Source organism: Diprion similis, chromosome 9 (assembly GCF_021155765.1).
Source record: "Diprion similis isolate iyDipSimi1 chromosome 9, iyDipSimi1.1, whole genome shotgun sequence".
NCBI lineage: Eukaryota > Metazoa > Arthropoda > Insecta > Hymenoptera > Diprionidae > Diprion > Diprion similis.
In genome coordinates this window covers 8,451,984-8,479,216 of record NC_060113.1, presented here as the reverse complement: position 1 = coordinate 8,479,216, position 27,233 = coordinate 8,451,984, and the positions used below count along the sequence as shown (strand labels likewise).

Genomic DNA, 27,233 nt, shown 5'->3' with positions numbered 1-27,233 from the left:
TAATTTCTAAGGTGAAGCTTGAAAACATCATAACCACGTGGTCCTGGGAGTATGAAGGTGGAGATTGAAATCTGATTGGATCCTGTGAACTACCAATCGTCAATGGAAAGCTGTTACCGAGTTTCCCGGTGTCGCAGCTGTTGTCACTCCCCGCGCTCGATACCAGAGGCTCAAATATTCCGGTGTTACACCTTCAACAGGCATGCCAAATTGCTGAGAATGCCTGTACAGCTCGCTGCTTCAAAGTAATGGGCGGAGGCTCGCGATTTGACCCAGCGTGACGTGCATTCCAAATGAATTGTCGTTAAACGGAACTGTCTGGGATCTAACACCCTCTCGTGAGGTGGCTATATGAGAGGCATCTGGTACTTCGCCAAGAGCCTTTTTCTTTCTACGCCTCCACCTCCTGTAACTTCTCTTCTGCTTCTTCATTTTCCTCGCCTTTTTCAGTCTCGCATCGTGAGTCCTGTCGCCGCCTCTGCAGGCACTTACTTGCCGATTCAGAAGGCAATATTTTCGTTATATCGACAGATATAAGAAGCGAAGGGCTTCATCTCGCCGACGTCGGATATCAATTTACCGACAGTACCCCAAGTCCCGCTTGGGGTCACGACAGTCAGTGATGTCCGACAGTGTGTTGCTACTTGGGATACATCCACACTACTACCCGTTGACAGCCGCAGGAAATTGGATACGTGCACTTCAAATACAGACACCCGGACGCTGTCTCCTTGACGTTCGATGCAGAATCAGAAACCGTCCACAGATTTTTCTTATTATTTAGCCGTGAAGAAACAAGAGACTTTTACAGACGCTTGTAGGGCGCGAACATCGCCCCTCACATGCCCCGCTGGTCCATCTGCCCGATACAGGATGCATTATGCCTATGCATACGATACCTTGTATGTACTCGAGCTCTTCGGTGTACTGACACTGGCACGGATGTTACACTCCAAGTGAAATGTAGCCATTCGGAGAATTATCCAACCCATTAGAATGCCGCACGTTTCTTGCGTACACGTTACATATCAACGCTGCCGGATATGATACTATTTTATTCTCTAACTCAAACTGCAACTATCGAGAGGATATGCAGTCAAAATATACGTGAGAATCGAAATTGAAAATTGAAGAAATACTAAAAAATTTGAGAAGAATTTAGGAAAATACATTGCGAGTTATTGTGAAATTAAAGTTGATCGTAAAATGTAGAAATTTTAACATTGTCATAAATTTTTCAACAATTTCGATTGCTGGTGACTATCAGTGGTGGACCGTTCTTTCCAAGTATTTTTCATATTTCTTTAATTCTTTCAATGCGACCCGTCTAGCTGGCAATATTCAATGGTGGGGATTATTGCGTCAAATATCGCCAGGTGGACGGGCGGCATTGGAAGGATTGACAAATTGCAAGAAATTCCTAGATCTTGCGGTCAGTCTCATGTAGACAGCGGCAATGGCTAAAATTATTGAGAAACCATTAACGGTTTAAAGTTCTTTCAATCATTTCTAGTAATTTCTCAAATTCTGAAATACCCGGAGATATCTAAATTTCTCTGAAAAATCTTGAAATAACTCTAAATTTCTAATAATGAAGTTGTAATTTTGTAATTTACTTTTCAATTTCAACTGCACATGTGCTCTCGGTAATCACTAGTATTTACCTGAACCTGATAATGCGACATTTATTTTGTAAGCCAGATTGTCAAATAGGTGATCAAATTTCTGAATCTGAAATTTCTGAAATGAAAATCTTGACTAATAACTTCGACGCGGTGAAGAGAAATTTTGAAACATAGCAGAGTAAAAATCCGCGTGTCAGTCATGACAAGCGTTGCGTGGTAGCTCAAACTCTTTCTTGGTTCACTGAAATAATAAGCTTGACATTTTTTAACATAATGCATAAATCCATCGATGCCTTCACCGTTTTAAGTTGAATTTATAGTTTTACAGAATTCTACAAACTTACACACTTGGATCGACAATATAATCCAAATCTTTCTTACGTGTTGAAAACGTTAAAAAATATTACTGTACGATAAATTCAAAATTTGCAGCAATCATTTCCATACAACTGTCCAAAAATACCCTGAATTGAGGTTTCAACTCATGTAACCCCCGTTAAAGTCAGCTGGACAAATATATGGTACCACTTAAGTTTAACGATTTTACCGTATTTCACCATGGATTCACCGTTACGACGGAACGAATTAATTTTAAGAAGTAACCACCGAGCACCAGTTACGCGTGCCTCCTGAAACATGTGAGGCTTGGCGTCATCTGGTAATGAAATTCGTCCGTTTGAAACTTTGACGTCAGCGGACACGCGTTGGTGCAGATAGTGACGGAGCAGGAATACAGAAAGCCCCTGGGGTGCGGGGGCGTGTCTGTTACAGTGGTATAGTGCTAGAATAGCTTCGCAAGATGAGGTACCAAACTACACGTGGACTTTCGAGACTAAAATTTGCTCGCAGGGCACGCGCGTTGTACATCTTCGAATCAGTGGAATGCCACGACAAGGAGCTTTGGGAATGCTAATGTTTGGTCATCTTAAAGTTTTGACAGTACCAAGTCCAACTATTTTTGGGATCGACCCGAATATCAGAATCCACAGGATAGGAAACTTCTTTTAGCTTTATTTCACAGGATACACCCAAGCTGATCTATTCGGTCGTCAGGCTTGTGTTTGTACCTATTTTTGTAAGTTGTTTAAGAATTAAGATGTTTATCTGATGTGTTTCGTTTGTTCTGAAATACGCCTCTTTTTTCGATCTTGAATACTGATTACAGCACTAAGTGACTGCAGTCGTGGAAAGTATAAAAAGTATATTTTGGTAAAGAAAGATGTCCATCGACATCGATATATAGCCTATATTTAATTGGTAACGAATAAAAATAATTTCAAGAAAGTGTTCATGATTTTTTTATTCTCTTACAAGACAGAAATAGCTGTAACTTTGAAACGTCATACCGGCTCATCTTCCGCAAGGTCTTAAAATCTTTGTATTTCCGTGCACAATTTTGTGTGTGAATTTCTAGAAAATTGAGACTAGCCACATTTAAAAATTTTTGAGTGTTAGTTATTCAAGCGAATAATTTACTATTCCATGCGTAGTAAAAATTTTAACAAATTTTTGGTCGAAAGTACATTACAAACCGGATATTTCTTGCAGGTATCACTTTCTCACATGTCATTGGCTTAGGCGCCTGTAGGTGACTGTCATAGAGAGTAACTTCCCAAATTGTAACTTTCGAACCATAAGTTGAATTTCTTTTCCAGTTCAGAACTATCCTATAGTATGGGGCTATGGTGAAAAAAATCCATTCCCAAATTAAAACTCTTGGATTAGACTGGAAAATTCCTAGACTACCTCAGATACAATATGCTAATTTAGGATGATAATATAATGTCGTTGAGAACGAGTGCGACATCCCCAAGACGCGTTTTGCGTTTCAGCTATCGCAGAAGGGACATTCTTAAGCTATAGGGTGGATTGCGAAACCCTGGATCCTGGTTTAAGACATGGTTACACATCTATACCAAGCACTGTAGCCATTTGTAAATCTTTGGGTAAACGGCGCCATGGTGTCAAGTGCTCCAGAGTATCGGGCCTATCCTGAATATTTATCCCAGTAGTTCCGTCGCTTTCAGCAGGTATTGGCTCCGTAGGAGTGAAAGAAAGAATGTTACTCCTTAGGCTTTGTCGGTGAACGGCAATATCGTCACATTGGCATATTCCAGCGTTAGCGAAGCGGAGGTTTAGCTTGAAAACAGTAAAAAGTAAGTAACTTTTATAAGGTGCAGTCTTCTTCGTAAAATTTTAATTAAGAAACTCTCGACAGGTTGGGGAGTGCACGTTAGTTTAATGTCTAAAAAGGAAAAATAACAAAGTAGCTGAATGGGTTTCCCCGATTGGTCATAGATACCATCGTACCCGCAGTTCACGTATATTAAAAAATTCCTCACTCCTTAAGGTGGGGGAAGGGGGGGGGGGGGGGTGATAATAATAAGCGTTGAAGCTGAACTACAAGAACATAAAAGGAAAAGGCATGAGTTTTGGCAACGGGTATTTAGGCGAGGAGCCGCACCGCGCCGCATTGTGTCGAATCGCATCGCATCGCAATGGGCTGGTTGGGATCAACCGTGAGAAATAACCCCGGAGAATATTACACAGCGGAGAAAATTGCGTGAGTATGATGTATGGCGGTATTGCGAAGGGTTTGCAGTCAATCGGTTCACCGTCTAATGTCGACGGTTTAGGCTAGCTGCCCGGGTTCGGGGCATGACTTGCATCGTCCCCCGAACATAATCCCCCAAATAATTGGCGAGCGTAAAAATCCTTGCCTGCATGCCCGTTTATAAGCTCCTCTCTGGATCCTAATGACGGGGAATGGGACATAAGGGTTGGGTTTGATTAGGTTCCAAATTGGATGCTGCTGGTGAAAAATGATCCCACCTCTACGCGCTACAGATTTACGAGACAGAGAGTGAGGGGGCATTTAGGGTGGCAATGCACGCCGTCGAAGAACCCACGTAATGGTGATTGAGAGCACGAGTTCATGTTCATGACGGGAATAACACACTTTCATAAGCATAACGTCGGACAGACTGTATCCTGGGTTCGCGTGATTTACCCAAGAAGCTCACCCATACAGGGATGACTCCTCATTTGAGGATGGGAGTCTGTACAATTATTATTTTTACGGCATGGACATTGAAAAGTTCACTTTTTGTGGCAGTTTTCGTTCCGTGAAGTGACGCTTTATACGGCAGTGAACAAAGTTGCGGAATAAAGTCTTTATTCCGCAGTTTTGATGCGCAGTTCGAAGTGCGCATCCCAAACTGCCGAATGAAGTAGCTTCGTCAAACAGATCGCGATATAACCTCACTCTTCGTTTTGCTTTTCAATGCCCATACCGTGAAAAATATCGTATGTGGCATGCCCGTAAACCGTTTTTTGGCTCAGATAATTTCAGTACTCGCTTCCGGCTCGCCTTCAGCTCGTCCTGAAATCTTTATCCTTGCCAAAAAACAGGCGGTTTACGGACATGCCACATAAATAGCTAATATACGCCATGGATGGGTTGTGGTTTTGGCTGCAATTAGCGCACCACCACGCTCACCTACAGTGTCGAACTTGTTTGGTTCTGTGAACAGCCATTAATAATTAGACTTTGAATCGTACTCTCGGTGATCCACGTCTGACCTGATTTTATTCACGCTTAAATGTTTATTTCATGATTGAAATTCTACATTACGAAGGGATTGAGATGAAGTCTAAGGATTGTGGATAAAAATTGCGAAAGAATGTATCGGATATAAAGTGCGAGCAGATAAGATTATGGAATGAAACGCATTGTTGAACAGTTTCTGAAAATTTCTAAACTTTTAGCCCAAACAACTTGAATTTAGTTATAAGAATGGTAGTGACTCTTCAACGGAACTCGTTTATAATAAACGTAAAACAATTTTAGTATTATTTCCACCCTCTTTCTTCTAATTCCAGAATCTTTCGTCCAATTTTCGAAAAATATATCTAATTTTTGTCGACAAATGATAAATAACCAAACATGTTTTTTACGTGGTTTATCAATCAATTACGAAAATGTTGTCTACAACATTATTTAAGGCCTTACATACGTCCATAATTTTCAAAAAATCGACTTTTTTAACAGATTGTTGTTCTCTATACTTTTCGGCTCATTTCTGTAAAAATCGATTGCAAAAATTCCCCATGGATCCAAAGTTATGGGATGTGACTGTTCGACGAAAGAGGACAGAACAGCTTGTAGACTGTGAAAGAAAAACGATTAACCACCGACAAGGAAGGTATACAATACGGAACCGTAATGAGATGTTAAACGTAAGTTTACAAAGCAAATAAGAAAATTCATAAAGTTCTTGCTTTAGCTACGCGAGACTTCGAGCAAAACGCACTTAGAACTTGAAACGCGTTTTTCTCGAAACTACTTTTTCCGACACGTTCGACATGATAACTTATACAGTTTTCAATATTTTTTGATGTGATTTTTTTGTAATGTTCGAAATAGTTTTCTCTATAGTCTGTCGAGCCGGATTTTTAATATTTTGATTTAAAAATCTTATAAAAATATTCAAAGTGTAGAATTTATGATGTTAGACGTTACTTTTTTTAAAACTGCCATAAATTGCTAAATTTTTCGAAATTCAAAATTCCGGCTCGACAAACTATAACCACAACTTTATTTGACAAGATTTTTTTTAAATTTTGCAGATGGATCAACATTCACCGGAGATATGATATCGACCATGGAGCAACTTTTTTTTGTTAGAGTTGTGGATCACATGATTTTTTAAATAGTAATTTTTGTAAGAATAAAATAAAATGAAATTTTTATAAAGATTAAATACTAATAAACAATGTGAACTATATGTTTTTATTCATTTCTATTGTTATTCCTACTAAAAAAAGAATTTTCTTGTACCATATTTTTGACGCTGCTAGACGTATGTAAGGCCTTAAGACTATAATTAATACGTCTTTGCCGTATCAAAATAAACGTACTTCCGTTATCAAACATTCATTCCATTCCACGATTTTTAGAGAAAATATTCACAGACAAAATGACGAGGTGTCTGGTAAAGTTATGCGCAATTGATTTTCCTTCTTCTCTTCTTCTGAAGTTGCCAATTTCATTATTTGTTGCATTGAAGAAAGATTCTTTCAATTATATAAAATTAAATAAAATTCGGACTTATTTTCTTTCGCTGTTACATGGCTAACGCACAAGAGTAGATTTTGCCTTGTTACAGGAATAATCGATCACATTTTCCGAATCAAAAACCCAAGTGTAGACTCGTCACATCAAACGAACAAAGCGAGATGGATACACACGACTAAACGTGTTGCTTCGGATGAGTTTGGATTTGTAACGTATTTGACAAAATTGAGAAAGTGACAAAGTACTATTTGCGTTCCATATCTAATGGTACATGTCAGTAAAAAATTGGTTACTATCCGTTGCGGGTAATTTTATGAACTAAGAGCAACCTGTATCCATACATTATTGTGTCACGAAAATTCCCGAATCAGGCCACTCTTCCCCACATACTCGGTGAGCTAACCCAGTTCGGGTTTCTGGAACAGTCTGTGTAGGCCAGCCTCCTCCTGGAGTAACCAACGATAAGTAACATACACGGGGGGAATTAATGATCCACGACTCGCTGTAGGTACACGATGGTGCAGAGCCTCGCGGCCACGACCATCATCCGATCATTCCCGGTCCAATTACGGACCCAGGAGACCAGGACGTAGTATTGGTACTACTCGTTCCCGCCAACAACAATACGTGCAGCCACTACGCGGCATGGCATGATCTTGCGAGATAATTATAATTCAATAATCTCGTAACAGCTATGTACACCCACGTACATAAGCTGGTGTAATGTGCTCAGTAGATATCCCTGGTGGTCTGGTCTGGTCTGATCAGTTTCGCGGTGCAATGAACCAGCGTGGAGGCAGTCTTCTTCCACTCCTAACCCTGAATTTCAGCTGCCGCAACGCTGGTAGCATCGCTTGCAATCTGACGAATCGACTGTCTCTCTTCGTCTTTCTTCAACAACCTTGTCGTCTTCCATCCTAACTGCTGCTCAAGGAGTTCGAGCAGCTCCCTAACTCTCTCCGTCTCTCTTGTCAGGCGTAGCCAGTTTATAAATAACGTATTGTCGAGGAACACTGGCCCGATTTGATACGCCGATCTCACTCTTTGTCGTCGCATTTTACGCCAGTCAAATTATTTCACGATACACCCGAGGTTGTTAGCCCCTTTTGCCACTTTTAGCGGTTTAATGCTATAATATATGTTTAGTCAAGTCAAATTTATCACCCACGATCACAACGCTGTGGTATAATGTTCAAAATAAGAAGACAATTCTCAGTGTAGTTCTATAGACTATAATTTGGTGTCACTATATTATGATGCTTTTTACAGTGCACTTGCTCATTTTTGCTACACGCGTATTTTATCGGGTGATTCCAAGTTTTTAGGTCTTCTTCCGTTTATCTTCTTCTACAATATATACATTATACAGAAACCAGTGGGATGAATCAGACTCTGAAACTTTTGATCAGAAATCGGATGGAATTTATTCTGACCGGAAAATGTCATGAACGTGGAAAAAGTGTAACCTTTTGAAGTTTCTGCAATATTCAATATTGTGTAAATTATGGGAATTATAATACTGCGCAACACGGTAAATATCATTTTTCCATTGCGTGAAAGTAGCTTTGATTTGGAATGCTCACCGCTTCGGCATATTATCAACTTCCAATGATAAATTGTTTTTTTCTCGCAGTTTCAATTTCAGACTTATTGTTAGATAAAAGAGGGTAAATTTAGATTTCGCAGCGCATCATCTCTGCAGTGATTTTTAACGAAAACATCAATCGAAGTTTTCAATTTATTTCTTTGAAATCCAGGTAATGCAAGGCTATACCATGAGTGTAGATGCTATAAATATCGACTTTTCATTCGGTAAGACGCAGTCATTGAATATGATGAGTTTACGATATTTGGAAATGAAACTATCTCCCCCAAAACGAATGAAAAGATTATATTCTCTTAGGCGATTCGTGATACGAGAGTTATCGCTGTAATTATCGTTCAAAGGTCAGTGTACCGATATTTGAAAATGTTACCTTGAACGCAAGCGACAAAAAGTATACAAAGAAGACCAATGAGTCTTATATGGGGCAAACTGAAAGGTGCAATTCATGCTCAATGCAGCATATAGATATCAAAAGCTGCGGTTAATTCAGTTACTTTGTTTTATACTTTTTATGAGAGAACTCAGGAATTGAGGTATTCAGAAACCTACTCCTTGTCATAAATAATGTTACTGAAAGCAGTTTTGGGGCATTCTTGCGAAATCAGAGGAAAATCAGTGAATATTAGCGAAAACACTCGAAGAATGTTCGGAGAATTTTAAATTCTTGAAAATATCAGCGACGTAACGTGTTTCACAATTGTAAAAAACACTTCATTTCAGACCGATATATCTCTTCGTGGTATTAGCACTTCGTAATTGTGGTTGAAGAGATTCCGTTAAATTCTGGAACGCGTGATGTAATGGGACTCATTGTCAGAGGCTTGGGAATTTTTATAAAATTTATTAGTAACGGCCATAAAAAAAACAGCTGTCGAAGAAATTTGTTTCAATGAGGATTCCGCGAAAGGTAATTGATTTGGCACATCATTTTTAAATGTTATTATATCGATTTTAGCTCCGCAAGTCCGTATTGATGGGGAAAAGCCATATGTAATGTAGAGAAAAACGATTTCGAAACAAAGAACAAGATTTTTGAGGTGTTTTTGTTGTCTACAAAATCTCTCGGATTCGAATGAATTCTAAAACCAAGCCAACGAGCCATAGTGGAAGCTTTTGTAAACACTTTTTTGTTTCATCTATGATGATTTATCTGCACGTAAAGCAGTGGCGTTTATTAGCGGTTAAATTGTTTATTTTTTTTCACCCATCGTCTAAGCAATCCATTATCATTCTTTTCCCAAGCACATATTTTTGTAAGACATTTTTCTTTATTATCTATCCAACAGGCGTTGCAAAGCTATCCCAATTCAACGCTGGCCATTCACCTTTTTACAACGACATGAATACCGGTGTATATGTATACATATATATAAATATATATATATATATATGTAATATATATATATATACCTTCGTGTATATACGTATGGGCTAAGAAAGCGTCTCTCACTTTGTGATATTCTCGACTTTGCCTGAACTCCATCTCGGCGAACAAAGGGAGCCACGTAAAAGTAACAGGACTCGGATGTGTGATCCACGTGATGTGCTACGAAGGTATATTTCAATTAACTGAATGTTATTGTTTCCGTGAAGAAATCTCGGAATTTCCAGGTATACATTCGATGGCGTTCATTTGATTTTACGTTTTTATTTTTACTAGAATTTTTTTTTCACTCGCCAATGCCGTTTTCATTCCCATGCTTCGATTGCTGCAAATAATGGGAGACACTTCTGTACCCAGATGGTGTTGACACACCTCATCCTTATAAAGTCACCGATATGAGTTAATTCCGATAAACGTGTAAAATAAAGATTCGATCACGTTCTATAATAACCTGCCCTTTCCCAACTAAATATGAGTTGATATCGATAAATATTGATATGGCATATAGAAAAAAAATACAATATTCTTGACGTTTTTAATCTTTTACGATCTTTTGCAAAAAATTTAATTTTTAAAATCAAGAAATAGATTAAAAAATTTGTCATTCGCCTTGTACATTCGTATGGGTTGCGAAATTGGATCTCATTGTTTGACGTAAAACGATTGAAGAAGTCAATTCACTTGAAAATAAAGCATGAAAACTGGTATTCAAGATTCATTGGATCAAGATGACCTGAGATTCACAGAATATATCAGAGGAAAGCAATGCGCAGCTATAATACTACAGTATCAATAGCAATGCTCACATCGCAGCCAATTACAATGTGGAACTCTGGTATTATTGATGCAATCTTAATTACAGGAGACCAATTATACGTTAGAATTATGAACAGCAGAAGAACCGTACACATGCAGTAACGCAGATTATGTGGATTAATATTATCATTCACCTTGAGATCTGGATATAGCTTATCGTCGGTATATATTTCAACGATGTCACGAAGTTGTTGCTGTCTTTTTTTCCTAAAGGACTTCAAAGAAGAAACTCCGGATCATAACCTAAAAATGTCGGTACCTTTCACGCGATTTTCCAGAGAATCATTTCAGATTTTTAAATTGTGTCAATCAGTGCGTTCGTTTGAAAAATGGAAGATAATTTAAGTCAAACCTAAGAAAGCTGTCCGAATCTTGCAACTTTCGTCGAAAAATATCCAATTGTTTCAAGATACGATGCAATATTTATAACGTAAGATTCAATGGCAATTCGGTAGCGTGAAATTTGATGTTCAAGAAATCTCTGTTCATCAGGGATAGGCTACGCAAAGGAATTAGAAATCTCCATAGACAAAATAATTCACCTACAAAATCACGACGATCACGATTGACTTCGGACAAGGAAAGCTATTGTGTTTGGAATTATCAACATTTCGTTTACAAGTCCATTTACAATTTGTTCAAGACGAATTCCCCGGAATTTCGAGACACTACGGTGGGCGAAATCTGTTTGCGTTACAAAACTAGTGACGTTGACTCCAGTACAATTTTTTGTACACCAAATTTTTTTTTTTCTCACTAAATACTTACTTTTTCATTACCTATCTCATGCAACACTTTCTAAATAGCCTCGAAACCTGTTTTTGAATGCAATATTTTTTATTGTCAAAACAGAATCCTAATCCATTTTTTTCCACTCTAACATAATCACCTGTAATCCAATCCCGGATTATTTTATCAAGTAATTGCATCGATTCTACATATCAAGTTCTGAATTATTCTGCAAGCGACGATTTAAGGCTTCTTGTGTGTCTATGACAGAGAGTTAACCCTAACTTGGGTTTTCGTTGTCAGCCGAATGTAATGATATATTTATTTGATCATTTATCTGCCCCTGTATTTTGGAATAATACGGGCCAGATCGTTGTCTTCGCAAATTAACTAAATTAGTTTTAAAAAACGTAAAAGATATGGAGTTATTGTAATTATTATTTAAGTTCAATCAGCTTCTATCATTATTTCAACTATTGAAAGTAAGCCCGAATTATATTCATGCTCTACATTAAAACTAGGGCAGCATTGCCGTCCACTACGTTTCAAAAAATGATGGGATTTGGGATTTTTACTACTAAATAGTTCTTTCAATTACGGAGAGGACTTGGTCTTTCTAGATATACTTCCATGAGCACATCACTCTATAAATGATAGTTTGTTGGACAATTTTTCTGGTTTGAAATGATTAGCACCACATTTGGTAGATAAAAGATCTATTAGCCCTGCATAATGTTGACCGATATTATGATAATTCATTTTATTTTTTTCTCCAATTTCATAGTTAAGGGGAACAAACCGTTTAGACAAGTGAAAAATAGGCATTTGAAATTTTTTTTTTCAAAGGTAACAAAATAAATGAATCATTTTTAAATTTTGACATTGATTCATTGAAACTTTCAACTTTTGAAAAACACTTTTTTTATTTTTGTGCAAAATAAAATGGAGGCGTTATGGAGACTGACAACCAAAACTGCTAAAGCTGTAACTTTTTTTCTGTTAATCTGAAAAAAGAAAAAAAAAATGTTATTCAACTACTGACATGTTTAGAGCAAGGATCTATTTACAAAATCATAAAAAAGTATGAAATTGAAAATTGAGGAGGGAAAATTAATTATGTGTTCGAATCTTCGACTATTTTCTCGACGAATTTTACCCCAAAAAAAATAATTTATTTACGCGCTGACCTTAAAACTTGTAACGGCAAATACAGGCGTTTAAAATTAGCGCCATAAAATTTTGACTAATGCGGCGGCTTGGCGACACCACATTTGGACTGTATGTAGGAGCCGGAAGATCGTGTGACCGGCGATCGCTCTCTCGACTCGTGGCCTGCGTAGGAGACAGACGTGTCTCTCCGTTTTTAAATGTATCAATTATAATCTTTGGAATCCTTCGGGAAAATTGGTGGTTGAAAGTGCCATAACTAACTTAAATGTGCATACGATAACTTGACGACGCCCTGTTGGGGAAAAGGATCAATCCGACGAAACCGTAACTTTTAACAGGATTCCGAATATAAGTATTCAGCCACGCGGCTCTTCCACAAATGTGTAATCCAAGTCGAAGCATTTATATTTAATGACATTTGTTTTATTTGTTTAGTGTAAATTTCATGATATCACACGTTTGTCTTGAATGAAAATTGTCCCTTGTCTGTACTCGAAATTTGTGATATCATTATTTCATTTCATGCGGATATTTTCATATTCCTATAGAGTACTGTGTCGTCTGTTTTGTCCTTAATTGTAATAATTTATTGATTAACGAGTCTTACGCCCATTAAAATGAGTCAAAGATTGCTGACGCCTATGAAGACTATTGCGGCAAGTGAAAAACTTGTTCTAAACAATCATTGACATTTTTTTTTCTACAAGACCTGTTTCGACAAAATATAACCTATTGTTCATGTCAATGATTTAATCTCGATAACTCCACTACAAACCTCACGGACCAAATTTCCGTCACGAAAATGATAAACGATTATTTGTGGTCAGTGAATATCGTAATTTGTCTTTATTTAATCTCCCAAATAAATTAAACATTACAAACTCTAGGTATATCCTTTCGATAATACTACAGACGACAAGCTCCCGATATCTCATCCAAATCGATCGATAACTTTTTGAGCAACAGCACAAACAGTTTTTGAGAAAGTGGTTTCGAGATTATCACGTTTAAAGTTTCAACATGTTCAACTCTCAATCCATTATGTCGTCTTACAACTTTATACCTCTATACATAATTCTTCTATAATTACAGACCTTGTTTTTACTTTTGGACGATATCCCTGTTGAGATATCGTCTTCTTTTTTCGTGTTTCAGCAAATGGCATTTCGCTGTATTGTTTTCTTCGCTTTGTCATTCTCCTTTTTTTTTTTGCTTTTTATTTTGCTAGGCTCTGGTTGAGCGACCATTTTAAGAATATTCGACCTGTTTCGTTTAATTGATTGAATACTATGACTTTTATCCTTATTTATATCCTTATCCATTCTCATGTAGCTCATTCACCTTGAATCATATTCATCGCAGAAATTTTGATTGCTTTCAGGAATACTGTTATTTAATAATAAGTCCAAGGATCGTATAAAATCAATCATTGCCATATAATTCCCATCGAACTTCACTTACACGTAAGTTCATTTGATTTTTAATTATACTTCGAGTCTCGTTCTTCGCAAGTACATTGGTAGATGTTCAGAGTATCTTTTTTGTGGAGTAATAACAGTTCCCAGTAAAAAAATTTTTTTTATTGTTCAGACTTTATACTAGTACTATAGACTAGTATCGTCCTCACCAGTGGTAACAATATAAGTTTATGTTAAGTATAGTGATCTGATTTTTAAGATGATGATAAATAATGTAGTTACATGGTTTATTAGACATCGCAGAGATCGGTGGAGGCAAAGGTCCCTCTGCTAGCTTGACAGTACGTTTATAAAATCTCATGCGCCATGTCTAGTACTATGTACCGTAAATCATTTATTTTTAACGTTTTAACGTGATAAATAAGCTCTGCAACTAATTTATAAATTGTGTTGTTTTCCATAATAGTAAAACAACAAAGTTCTTGCTACTCATACTTCTCTTCTTTCTTTTAAAACGGTAGAAAGAAAATCGGCTGAGTAGCCACGGCTCTGATTGGAGCTGCGTTTTTAATCTCAACGCTCTCTGAAGGCCGAAATGTCCTCAAGTTGTGCAACCCATAGAATTTGAACTCGGTGAGCCATTCCAAACGCTAAAAGAATCGCCAGTTTATAAGTCAATCGACATGAGACAACTCTAAAGACTCAAGCGGATCTGATGAAACTGTCCCCACCAAAACCTTTCCTGTGTTCTAGATCGAGTTCTATTTGGATTTTGATAGAGGTGGTTTGAATTTACTCTTGAACAACTATTAGAGGGTGGGGTGTCTTGAAAAATCGTTAAGGTTAATCAAAAATAATGCAAATCTTTCTGAATTGAGAGTGCAATACGAGGCTCCATTTTCAAAAAGATCGAATAAGAACTTTATCAGCTTTCCGGGTTTCACCTTTTGTTTCCACATTCCACTAAACTTTCAGGGTTCACCTGGGAAGGATTATACCCAAGTTTCTCACAAAAATTCCACCAGTTTTTCAATGCTGAACTATATTGACGGACGGTGGAACTTGTTAATGAAGCAACAAGGATCGTTATTACTGATTCCGGGAGTTGCTTTTTTTCTGTGGTAGATCATCCGTGTAAAGTTTCATGGCAACCAGGGTAAGTTGTTTCAAAAGCGGGTGACTCAATGACTTACAAGGTGATAATAATAGTTCAGATGAAGGTGCGAATGCCTCTACCTTTTCGATAACCATGGACGCGAATACCAGAAAACATGGCTATGTAGGCTAACGTGGAACAATTACGATATTCATAGTTCTGTCGATTTGGGTCTTTCGGAGAACTCCAAGAATCCACGCGGATGGTGGAACAAGTAAAACTGAAAATTCTTCCAATTTACCGTAAATGCATCAATAACAAGAGCTTCAGGGTCTCTCTTCCGAAAGTAGAAAACAGTGGTCTTTGTATTGCATCTTTTAATAAAGAGATCAATTTCGGGTTGACCGAATCTTCAGCTATTCTTTCAAACACGAAATCGACAAGTTCCCACTGTGTATCAATATTGGATTTTCTTGATTCTCTATCCTCATCAATATACTCCATGGATGGAATATAAGTAGCAAATAATACCCAAATCCTTCTTTTCTCGCACCATTGTTACAGTTTTCTAACTAATCTGTTCAATTTCAGATATTGTATGCCACCCATTCTATCAATATATGACATAGCTGTCGTGTTGTCTATTCTTAACAAAATCTCACAATCGTGATGATATGAGGCATTGCACTTCAACGCGAAAAAGGCCGCAATTAATTTTACGCGATTAATGCATAACTTCCATGGAGCATTCCGTATGGTACCCCGGACAGGCCGCGAATAGTCGCCAATTAAGTGTGCGAAATCTCTAATCTTAGACTTTCTTTCTTTTTAGGTACAGCTATTTTATTTTGGAAGTGTTTACTTTGTTTAGATGTTAATTTTACTATCAAGTTATGAATATCGATTATAAAGCCCAGATATTTACATCTAGTATTTGGAACTGACAAGCTCTTCTCTCGACTCTAGTCGCTAGAGTCAATTGATTTGTACAACGTCAACTTTCACAATTCCAATTAAAGTATTACAGGTGCTTTGCAGGTTGGATAATTAATTAACTCACAGAATACTATTTAAAATAATGAAATCTAGAATCAATCAGCTTGGTTACAGAGTTGCAGTTTTGGTTGACAAATTGGTTTCGAGTTAGTTTTGTTGAGCTGCTTGATGTCGTAGTTTAGATAGTTAGTTGTTGAGAATATAAGTTTAAAAAACGTTGGATATTCTCGGAGGTAAAGTTCTTTAGTTTAACAATAAGTTTCAGGACGATGGTACTAGTCTTTACCACCCAGAAGATCGTGTTAGATCGAAGAAATGGTTTTCGTATATTTCGGTTGTTGGCGTAGGAGGAGCGAAAAGAAATTTTTTTCCAAGGGTAGGAGTTTGACAATAGATTGGGATTAGTGGAGGACAGAAAGTGGGAGAATTTCTCAACAAGTTGGGTTGGTCAAGAAAATGTAGGAGGGATGTTAAAGACAGTGGTTAGTAAGTTATTATTTTTGGACCCCGAGAAAAGGTGTCTAAAGGGTAGTTTTTACAATAACGGTTCAACGTGATAGAAACAATACACAGAAAAATACTGGAAAATCACGTACAAATTGTAATAACGTGATTGGGTAATTTTGAGTTTAAGATCAACCATGTGGTCGCCAAATAAGCAATTCTACGGTGCGAAGGTGGATGGTTTTTTATGAGTATATTAACCCTTAAGTTTATCAAGGGTCTAGTTATACACACTTACCATAGTTTCATGATTAAAATAATCTTGAGAATCTACCTGTTTTAATTTAAACGCACACGTCGCAACAACATTGAAAAAGTGATCAAGTAGCAGCAAGTCCTTAAACACAAAAAAAGCGAAACCAATGACAAATAACAGTTATTGATTCATCGAGTTGTAGCACATCATCAGCACCTGACGCCAGTATAGAATGCGGTATAGATATATACATACAAACATGCGTAATGAGCGACTAAAAAGAGCAATGGATTGTCGGTATAAGAATGCAGGTAGGTACGCATGCACACAGAGAGGAGTCAGTTTAAGATATGCACTACTGCGCGTCATCTTGTGTAATAAATCAATACACACTTGAAGCAGGTACATAAAGAGGTAAACAATGCCGATGCAGGGGCGCCGACCAGGAACTGATAATCTCGTCGTCGCATTTCACACGGATGTTAACAATGGGCCGTTTAAATCGTCACTTGATGATTCAGAATAAATGGCTGAAGTTTTGTGTTGTTTTTATCGCCGTCTCATATCTGCTGTTTGTTCTTCTTCCTTTTTTATTAATCTTATTATTTATGGTTGAATTAAGTGCGTCATAATTACTGCTATATTATATTATACGTATATAACGCCGTGCCATACCGATGAGTTAGGTGCAATTAATGCACTCACCAGGTTGTAACGCGGCTATATTTAATTGCCTCTTCTTGTATTCAGCCTACTAGACACATAATACAGCAAGAAGTAACGCGTTGATGTAACAACGCTTAGAAAAAGTCCATTAACGATGCTAAACTGATACAAGGTGGCCTGTGATTACGGCTGAAGGTCGTCGTATTCCGCGCTTCTTTTATAACTCGGATTCTTATAAGCGATATTATCATCATGGATGTACAATTTCTGCCTACACAGGATTATGCGATCTTCGACAGGTATGACGCCATTATATAGCCATTTGTCGTTTTTCGCGCTTGCTCAGCTTCTGCACACCGTCATCTAAATTTCTGGTTCTTGGAGCTATAATCGAGTGGAATTTGGGTGGAAAAGTGTTGTTATCTAGCTTCAACTGTGGAACGTTTATATCGCCTGACATACTTCGCTAACATGAAAGCTGCGGTATAACTGCATCAGCAAGCTAATTTGACTATACGCTCGTTTTATTCGGAAGACTATTTTCTACAAAGTCGACACTGAAATAGATTTCCTGTCTTTTAGTGATCAATTCGAGATTGCCATTTGTTGATCATGGTCAATGTCGGAAATATTGTGATCAATTCGACGAGTCATAAGTTCAAATTTAGAGGTATGATACTTTGTAATTGTTTTGAGGATAATATCGACATTGGCATGCCTAATTTGGAAAACGATTTAATAAATGTATTTGCGAATTTTACTTGAGGTTTACTAAGGATTAACGGAGTGTGAGTATTAGTAGCAGTAAGTGAACTTGTTAATGGATTTTGGATGCTTGATTCTCATTCAAAAATGTCATTCATTAAACAAACACTCAAAAAACATATTAATATTGAATCTGATAGTGTTGAGACTGTTTCAGATACAAATTTAGAAAAGTTATTGGCATTCTGATTTACATCGTGCTGGTAAAAAGATAACTGCTTAACGCGTAACCAGATCTTCATACATAAAATACAGATTAGCATAGATGGTTGGTAAAAATGAATTTAACATATTTTCATTAGTGGATTGTAGAAAATTATGTAATAGTGAAACAAAATCAATCAAGATTCTGTTTTGAATAATCGAGAAATATTTCGTTTGGAAACAGATTAGGAGACTATTTAGAAAGTGTTGCACACAATTCATAATAAAAAAAGTCAGTAGTTACAAAGACGAAGATAATTTTCATTAAAAAAAAATAATAAATAATTAACAGAGCGTGCGAATGGTCTAGCTAAAATTAAATATGGTTGAAGTATAACGAATCCACTAGATTTTCAACAATTTTTAATAGATTGGAAGCTAAGAATTGATTTCCAAGATTTTATTTATAATTCGAGTATTCTGCATTTCTGTATTTTTAGAAAGATTTTTCTGGCTAACGAATATATTAATGTTAATCTTGATAAATACTCAATGCACGATCATATTCTAATAAAATTAGTAAAAAGTATTGGAATCTGTTGTAGCAACAATTAATCCCTTATGAACGCTACTTATTACGTTTGTTATCGGTGCAAATTCTTACACCGTGTGGCATGCAAATTTTTAAATAACAGTTACACTGAGAATTATGATTACAGGGGCATGTGTATATTGGACCGAAGGAAATACTTTAGCACCGTATACACACATTCGATCCGTCTATATGTATATCCTATCTGTAACACCCACAAATATCGGCAAATTACCCCGATGGAATTTAAAGTGCAAAACAAGGTTTAGTCATTTACTATTGGCACGTATATTTTCTGACTAACAGTACGGTACACATTACTATGTCTATATCTATATGAATATCGGGGTAGTATAACCGTTTCTCTGACATCGAATTCCGCACGCGCATCTGCACATAATCCATAAGACACTACAATTATCACCGGTAATAGCGATGGACTCGAATTTATGGTGTTCACAAATCTGACAGATGAAACGAAATTTGTAAATATTCTATCAGTGCAGTTATATTCGTATGTCAGTCATAATTCGCCATACGGTTAATATTTCCCATAATTTCCTATATTTTTTCGTTCTCACGACACTTCTTAAAGGTTGTCAAAGTTTTGTGAAAAATTTTCTGTGTCACTGGCACAAATTCAGTGCCAATTATTATACTCTATGTATTTTGAAAAAGTTACGTCACATTTTTTCAGTATCATATTCATCCGATCAAAAAGGTGTGGAGTTGATTTGCTCAATTCTTTTTAATAAGAGCACATTAAAACGAGTTGGATTTGCGCACCTATATAGACAGCTGTGTGATCACACGCAGATACACATATCAAATTTTGTCTCACGATAAGCGGTACCAAAGGCAGCTGGCGAAGACACTACGAGTGCGTAATAGGATGATGCTTGCACTAAGAAATTGTGAATTTGCATAATTTAGCTTTTTTTTTGTTTACAACTCATCATCACCGTGAAGTGCCGCTCAATTCACAACTTATTTATCGTCAATAAGTGCCTGCGGTTTCGCATGGGTGTCTGTCTCGCAGGTGTTGTCCGCAAGAACGTGGTCCGTCTTCCTGGGTACAACTATGTATAAATGTGCATGTTTCATGCTCGTATACGCTCGCTTTTGTTGGCCATTGCGTCTGCCTGTGTAACGATCCTGACTAGAATCTTCCGGCGAATTGTTGTATCTACCAGTCACGTTCTCCGTGGCTAGACAAAAAGCGTAATTACGTCATCCCCGGTCGAAGAATTGAGACCCGTAAGATCCGGTCGTTTTGGCTCTAGAACTTGGGACTTGATTTACGACTATTATGTGCCTGCATCACACTCTTGAAACTTGGATGATGAATCACGAATTTTTAAGATTTGCAGACGCGGATAGGAATCGTCAAGGCCTTATTCTCAACCTAAAGTGAAACCGGTCCCAGACGTATTTCGAATCGTTCTCGAGAAATAGGGAAACTGACAACGCAAAGGGTAAAATGTAGATAAAAAACAAACAGGTACAAATGTTATTTCATCGTAAGTTATGTCATATTCTCATGAGAAAACCACCAGACGGAAAGAAAGATTACGTCTAATAGTAAGAAACTTTTGTACATATGTTGTTGGTGATTCGGAGACCGTTAATTTTTTGACAAGTCGATTACGTTGGCGATGGAGAATCAGCCCACAGCGCCACCGCTGGCCGGATGCGAAACAGGCTCCATCTTCGTAAACATAACATAACCCAACAATACAAAACTCAAATGGGTTGCTGCGCGCTGATTCTTCATTGCCAACGTAACCGACTTCACATACGACTCACTTGAAATTTTGCATACGTGGGTTTTTGGGGTCCCTGTCTACGAATCTGAACGTAAAATTCGAAAATTCAAAATGGTGGATCCAATATCGCGGACAAACAAACAAACAAGAAGAAAAATTTTGAAAAAATTTTGTGAAACTTTTTGGCGTGTATTAAGTTTGTGCAAAAAATTGGCATTCGGATTTTTATAGCAGTGCTACACGCAGGCGTTCCGCCAGACGATTTGCCCATCTTTTCACTACCTGTAAACTCTTCCACATTTCTTATAGCAACCTTATAGTCTCCAACCTATCCGCCTATTTCTATCTGGGTTTACTCTGCTAATTCTATTCCCGACTATTCTGGATGCTCGTACCAGTCGTGCACTTCAATTCTAACCTCCGTCAAATACACTCTCAAGTCATCTTCCATTCGACCAACATCCAAATTCACCTCTCTTCCCTTTTTCACCTCCTCCACAACTCCTCATTGCACTCTTCATATCTTTGACAATAAGTCAATTAGGCATGCAAACATTCAACTCCTCAATCTAAGTTCTTCTCATTTCCTCTCATCCTTCATACGTGCGCGTAGTCGACGGGTTACGAACTTGAAATAGGCTGTAATAACATGCAGGCAAACATTCAACTCCTTAATTCAAGTTCTTCTCATTTCCTCTTATCCTTCGTACGTGCGTGTAGTCGACGGGTTACGAGCCCGAAATAGGCCCTAATAACATCATAGCTGAGTGTGGATGCAGTTATCGATACCCGATTTTTTGTGAAAAAGTACGGATTTCGACCATTTGTTTCGATGTAATATTTTTTAAATAAATAAATAAGTAAACTTTATATATTTTTCAGACTTGGAAATATTTCAGGGACCATGTGGAACCGAAAAACTCGGCAATTGTTACCAAAAAATTAATTTATTAAATAAAGAGTCCAAAAAAAAGGTGGGATGCTAAGGATACCAGCGTGAATTAAAGGGGTAAGACTGGTGTTTTTCTTTATGTAGGTGCTCAACGGTTATATCTATTCTATCGCTGTTAGTTGCACCAGTGTTAGGAACTTGATCAGGTGGTACTTGCATTACTATATACACACTCTTCATAATGATTTCACGTTATGCATGATACGCGTCAGTTCCTCAATTCTATCATCGTGTATTGATGAAGTAATATCAGCAACAACATAAGAAGTACCTTAGAATGCGGTCTAGATCAGTCCTCAAATCTTGCAGTTCAGCTGGCGCATTGCGTGGCAGGCGATTGCAACGGAATGGGTTTGACTATTGTTTGGTTACTGGAGAACCAGTTCGTGATAAAAATTTAACGCTCGTTGTAAAACAAAAATTTTTAAACGTGATTTAACTGAAGTGAACGCTGAATTCTCTTCTCATGGTCAAGTTCGTTTTGAGAGAAAATCAGCTTCTGTAATAAAAGGTTGCCACTTACCTTTCGTTCATATGGATGATTCGGATTGTGGGCTGGACTGGACACCAGATGAACCGATCGATAATATCTTTTCTGATGAAATGTCGTTAGGACAATGGATGATAATTAAGAGGTCGTTAATTGATGTGATTCGAAATTAAAATTAAACACAATAACAAAAGTTTTATTCGAAATAAATGGATTAAAACACAGCAACAAATATTACTTCAAAATAATATATGATTTAGGATAAAAGTAAAACGTAGTTATTCAAAAATGCATTAATTGAAAAAAGACAAAGTCGGTAATCGTCAATATGAATTCGTTTTATACGCGCACTTCGAGTTTTAGTTAAGAAATGCCTCGCTGGGAGGTCAAGACTTGGAACTTTTAATGTAAGACGATTTTAAATACGTATTCAAAGTATTTCATTCAGATGAAGTACTGCTGCACTAGAAGATTTTTTCAGAACTGTTTTGATCAGAGGATTTTTAGAAGTCCAGTTGCACGACCAGGTATTTTAGAACTGCTCCGGTAAAAGGATCTTTTTGAAATGCAGTGATTCTAGTTGATCAATGTTCCTCTTAGAGCTTGTTTTGTGATATGAAGATTCTATCGAACTCTCTGATTGGTTCTTTCTAATTTCAAGGAAGTTGGACCAACGAGGAAATTGCACAAGTGTAAAAAATATTTCAGCCCTTATATTCATCTGTTTCATACTTGCCCCTTGGGCCCAGGGATAATGGTTCAGTAATGCCTACCCCAATTCTATCCGCAAATGCAGGTGAGAATTTTTTCTTTGTAGATGAACTAACCTATTTTATTATTGTGGCATCCTATCCAAAACAGGTATCGTTTGATGGATGGTTTTATTAAAAACATAGTAACTTCACTTTCAAATTCGGTTATTTTACGAGTTTTAATAGTCATCCCTCGTAGGCGATTTCTTAGAAAAAGCTTTTCAAATTAATTTAGGTGTTTTTGCAGACTAACACACCTCAAAAAATGTTGGAAAAAAACAAAAATATGAGGGTTGGATATACTCAAAATGACGTCGAAAGTTCTATAAATCAACGGGATGGGCGGAATTCAATTTCTCAGTCCAAAATAATATATAGTAAGATACATGGAGATGGTGCAAGGAAAGAAGGCTATTCGTGTTTGTTTCATATTATTGCTTTGGAGTAAAATACTGACGTTGATAAGGGACCACACATAAAACATTTAGACATTGAACCGGAATTGTTAGGAAAAGCGTTCTCATTCATATTCGAGCCATTCGAGCCAGCGTTGGTGCGAGCCAAAATGCAGCAGCTATGGTTCCTCGCACAAAAATCGGTAGGAATCCGCTATAGATGCATCCACTCTAGATAAGGGAAATCTCGATTTTTATACCTTTCCCCTAATTCCCGTAATACTGAAAACAGTAAGAAAAATAACATCAATTCGATTTTTCTACATGGTCTACTTGAACAACTTTTTACAGCACAAACTCTAGCTACGTTAATCCATACATGGAGGGTGAGGTAGCTGCATACTCTCATACTCCATACAACAATGTCTTGTGGCAAGTTTTTAGGTTATGTTGAGTATATTTTCATTTCACTACGTTTACAATCGACCATGCATTTAGGGCAGTTTTATTAACTATTCTGCTCATTATAAATACTTCTATATTTTGCTATTTCCCTTTGACATACTTCACTTCGTCTATGACGGGCAAGTTCGGATTGAACCCTTATTGCTTATCAGCGCCATTCTGGTGACTTATTGAACCATTATTTGCTGCTTTTTGGCGGACACTTTTTCGGTTGAAAACCCATATGAGATACTTCTTCTTACCTCTACCCTCCATAATTGCATCATTTACTTACATCCCTCCGTAGATCCTAGCAACATCAGTTGGCCAAATCACCCTACGTAAAAGTTTATGGATATGCTGAATCCGAATCCGATGTCAAAATTGATCCATCACTCCCAGACTTTGAGTAATCTTTTGGGTAGACTATTCCGTTCGGAGTCAGGCTGACTCATGGAACTACGGGTAGAATAGGGGAAGCATAAGCTAATAGTATGGGTGCGGGGCATGACAGACCCAAAAGGGAGTCCCACCCGTGGTGCGATCCAGTCAGCAAAATACAGAAGTTATGCCAATTGTGCACAACTTGTATAACTATACCGTCGATCTGCTAGGTCGGGGAAGCTTGCGGTTTCCGGCAAGTGGTACCACAAGCGGGACTCCCAAGATGGCGTAGCCAATCAGAGAGCCTTATACCGCCTCATACCCTTTACGTCTTATGTAGTAACCCTCGCGGGTTTTCTACATAGTCCTTCCTAGCTCCATGGGCCGACTAGACCACCAATACCAGGTTATGGACATGCTGAATCCGAAGCCGAAGTCGAAATCGCTCTATTACCCCCAGACTTTGGGTTATCATATGTTACCAAAAAGGCATCAACGTTGGTATTCGTCAATGTTAAATAAAATATAAATAAGTAATGATTCGCTTGGCATTTATATTATAGTTATATCTCGAGAATGAAACTCGCAAGATAATTTAACGATCAAACGAACGTACCTGTAGTGAATTTGCCACACAATTATATGTGGAATTTAGTTTGAGAGATCATAGTCCCACTACAAAGTTACTGCTAGCGAATAAGCACGAGGTATTACGATGAGGACTTAGAGTCATGTGGTAAACGAAAGGGGGGAATGACACAAGCACAAAACACCATGATACAGGTAACCATATTGTCTGAGACTTCTGCACGTGGTATTTAAATTAGCTAAAAAATGAGTACGTCAGTACGTGAGAAGTAATGGTCATTAAAACTTGTATCTGTGAGAAAATAGGTAATAAATATACGAATTCGTAGCTGCCCAGAAAACAAAATGAAACAAAACAACTGCGCAGATAGATCGTACGTGACGGTAGTTCAATAATTATCCACGTACAAACAAAAAATGAAACCTGATACGACGACATGGTTATGTTGCGTCGTGATCATTCCGACTCCCAGTTAGAGGCGTTATCATCCCCCCCCCCCCCCCCCCTTCGATACGTTTCCCCGCATCAAGCTATACACCGCAAGCATTCGTCTGCATATACACATATACCCTCTATAAGTCCATGGTAGATGATGCTACAAGCGCCACCTTTACTTATGAGACTGAAGATCGTAGCGACGTCGTTCGTGTACTAGCGGTACTACAAAGTTATATGTATATCTTGACCGAAACTCTACCTATAACAACGATCGAACGTCAAAACAGGTGAGTTCGTTTGACCGTTGAATCACAAGAGTCTCTAACCCTTTCGAAAAAAAATCCGTCGTATGTAATGAAAGAAAATTTAATAACCCATCAAAAAATATTGCAAGAACTTTTCGATTTTGGTAGATAAAAAGCAATGATAAAAGTTGAATGAAAGTTATGCTTCTTTGTAAGTCATTTTATTCGACAGTCTACTCAAGTCAGATTAAAAAATAATTTGCATGAACATTGCAGTGATTTATAGGAATTATTATCATTGCGTCGAGGGAAATGTCTAGTTGCGTTGACTGTACAGTCCTTCACTATTTTTATTTTTCATCGTTAGCGGAAAATATAGTTCTTGGTACAAAATGAAGATCACTTTTGCAGCCATCTTCGGAAAATATTGCATATGTTACCATTGTTTTGAAATGGTCATTTGTACCATATATTCTTGTAAGTATTGCAATAATTTGATATTGGTACCACAATGAATTGATTTTGCGGTCTTATTGACATGGAAAGAGTTGTTACTTTGGGTGACCCTAATGAGCTAGGATAAGAACTTTTCGGTCAGATACATTTCGAACCCCCAAAATATAAGGAAACTGTATTCTTTAATGTTTTGATTTCGGTATTTAAATAACTCAAAAACTACTTGACTGATAAAATATAAAATTTGATCAGTTCTGAGCTAAAAAAATCTGCGCTGATTAAAATCAAATGTCGTCAATTTATTCTCGAGGTAATTTTTATTTCTTTTTCTCTCCAAAATCTACTCAATTCTAAGTTAAGAAGAATACCTTCAAGTGAGACCAACATCATTCAAATCAAGTCATTCATTTTTGAGATTTCCTCGGAGAAAAATTTATTACACACACACGCACGCGCGCGTTTATCCGAAAATGATCCGAGGTGACTTTCCAGGCCTTGAAATGCCGAGATGTAGTGAAAACTCAAGATTTAAAATTTGGAGTGATTATAATAAATTCCCTCACCAACTTTAATCGACAAAAGCCGAACTGAAAGTTAAATATGTAGTAAATCAAACAAACAGATTTAATGTTATAATAACTAAAGAATACAGAGTTAACAACTATAATTTCACTGAATAGTAACTTTCATAACATTTTTTTGTAATTTTGTACTTCCAACAATATTAAAGTCGTTATTGTAATATTAATCACTTTACTAAAATTTTCTTGTAGTTAGTAAAGGTGAAATTCCTCTCACAATCAGCTTGAATATGTTCTAATGCGATCACAATGCAGTATTCACATATGTCTAGTCGTGCGAGCTTTTCACGGGCACGTAATATGCATCCCTCATCGCAGTGCACACCGATTATTTGAGCCTAACTGAATACCGGAATGATTCAAACCATTGTTGTATACTTATATTTGTTAGTCTGACAACGCGAGCCCATGCTTCGCCCATTGTTGGCATATTCCACACACGACACTTGCACAATACTATTCTCGGCTGAATGAGATTTCTCCCATATTTTCTTCATTTATTTCTCTATTTTCGCCGCTTGCGTGATTCATCTAAATGCATGACCAACAAAATATTACGATCTACTTGGAAAAGTGAAAAAATGAGATATGCAAACGAGTGAAAAAAATTGTTGAAACGTTCGCGGAATACGGAATAAATAACTTACCGCTTCTTCACTGGAGGCTAGATACGTAAGCTTCGGTATGAAATATATTTCAACTTTCTCGATTACACGGTTCAAGGTGTAACATGTATCATATACAAGTGCATGATGATCCGATGACAAGCAGCCTTGTCCCATTAATGTGGGCACATCGCTCAGTCTGCGTTTAACAAAAATGAAAATATGTATCTCGTTTATCCGCGACTTACTCAAAACCCACTGATGTGCATCCGCCTCTCGCATAGATATGCAAATACAGGTTTAATCGTGAGGTACATAACACCTTGGAATACATGCACACTCGAGTAACCTC

At 37.3% G+C, this 27,233-nt stretch overlaps 1 long non-coding RNA gene across 1 annotated transcript; it reads left to right on the top strand.

Annotated features, from left to right (window-relative positions):
• On the top strand, positions 1-23,867 carry LOC124410258. The gene is made up of 3 exons (XR_006929588.1): positions 1-11; positions 2,236-2,240; positions 23,729-23,867. It is a non-coding gene; the product is annotated as an uncharacterized LOC124410258 (long non-coding RNA).
• The last annotated feature ends 3,366 nt before the right edge of the window (positions 23,868-27,233 follow it).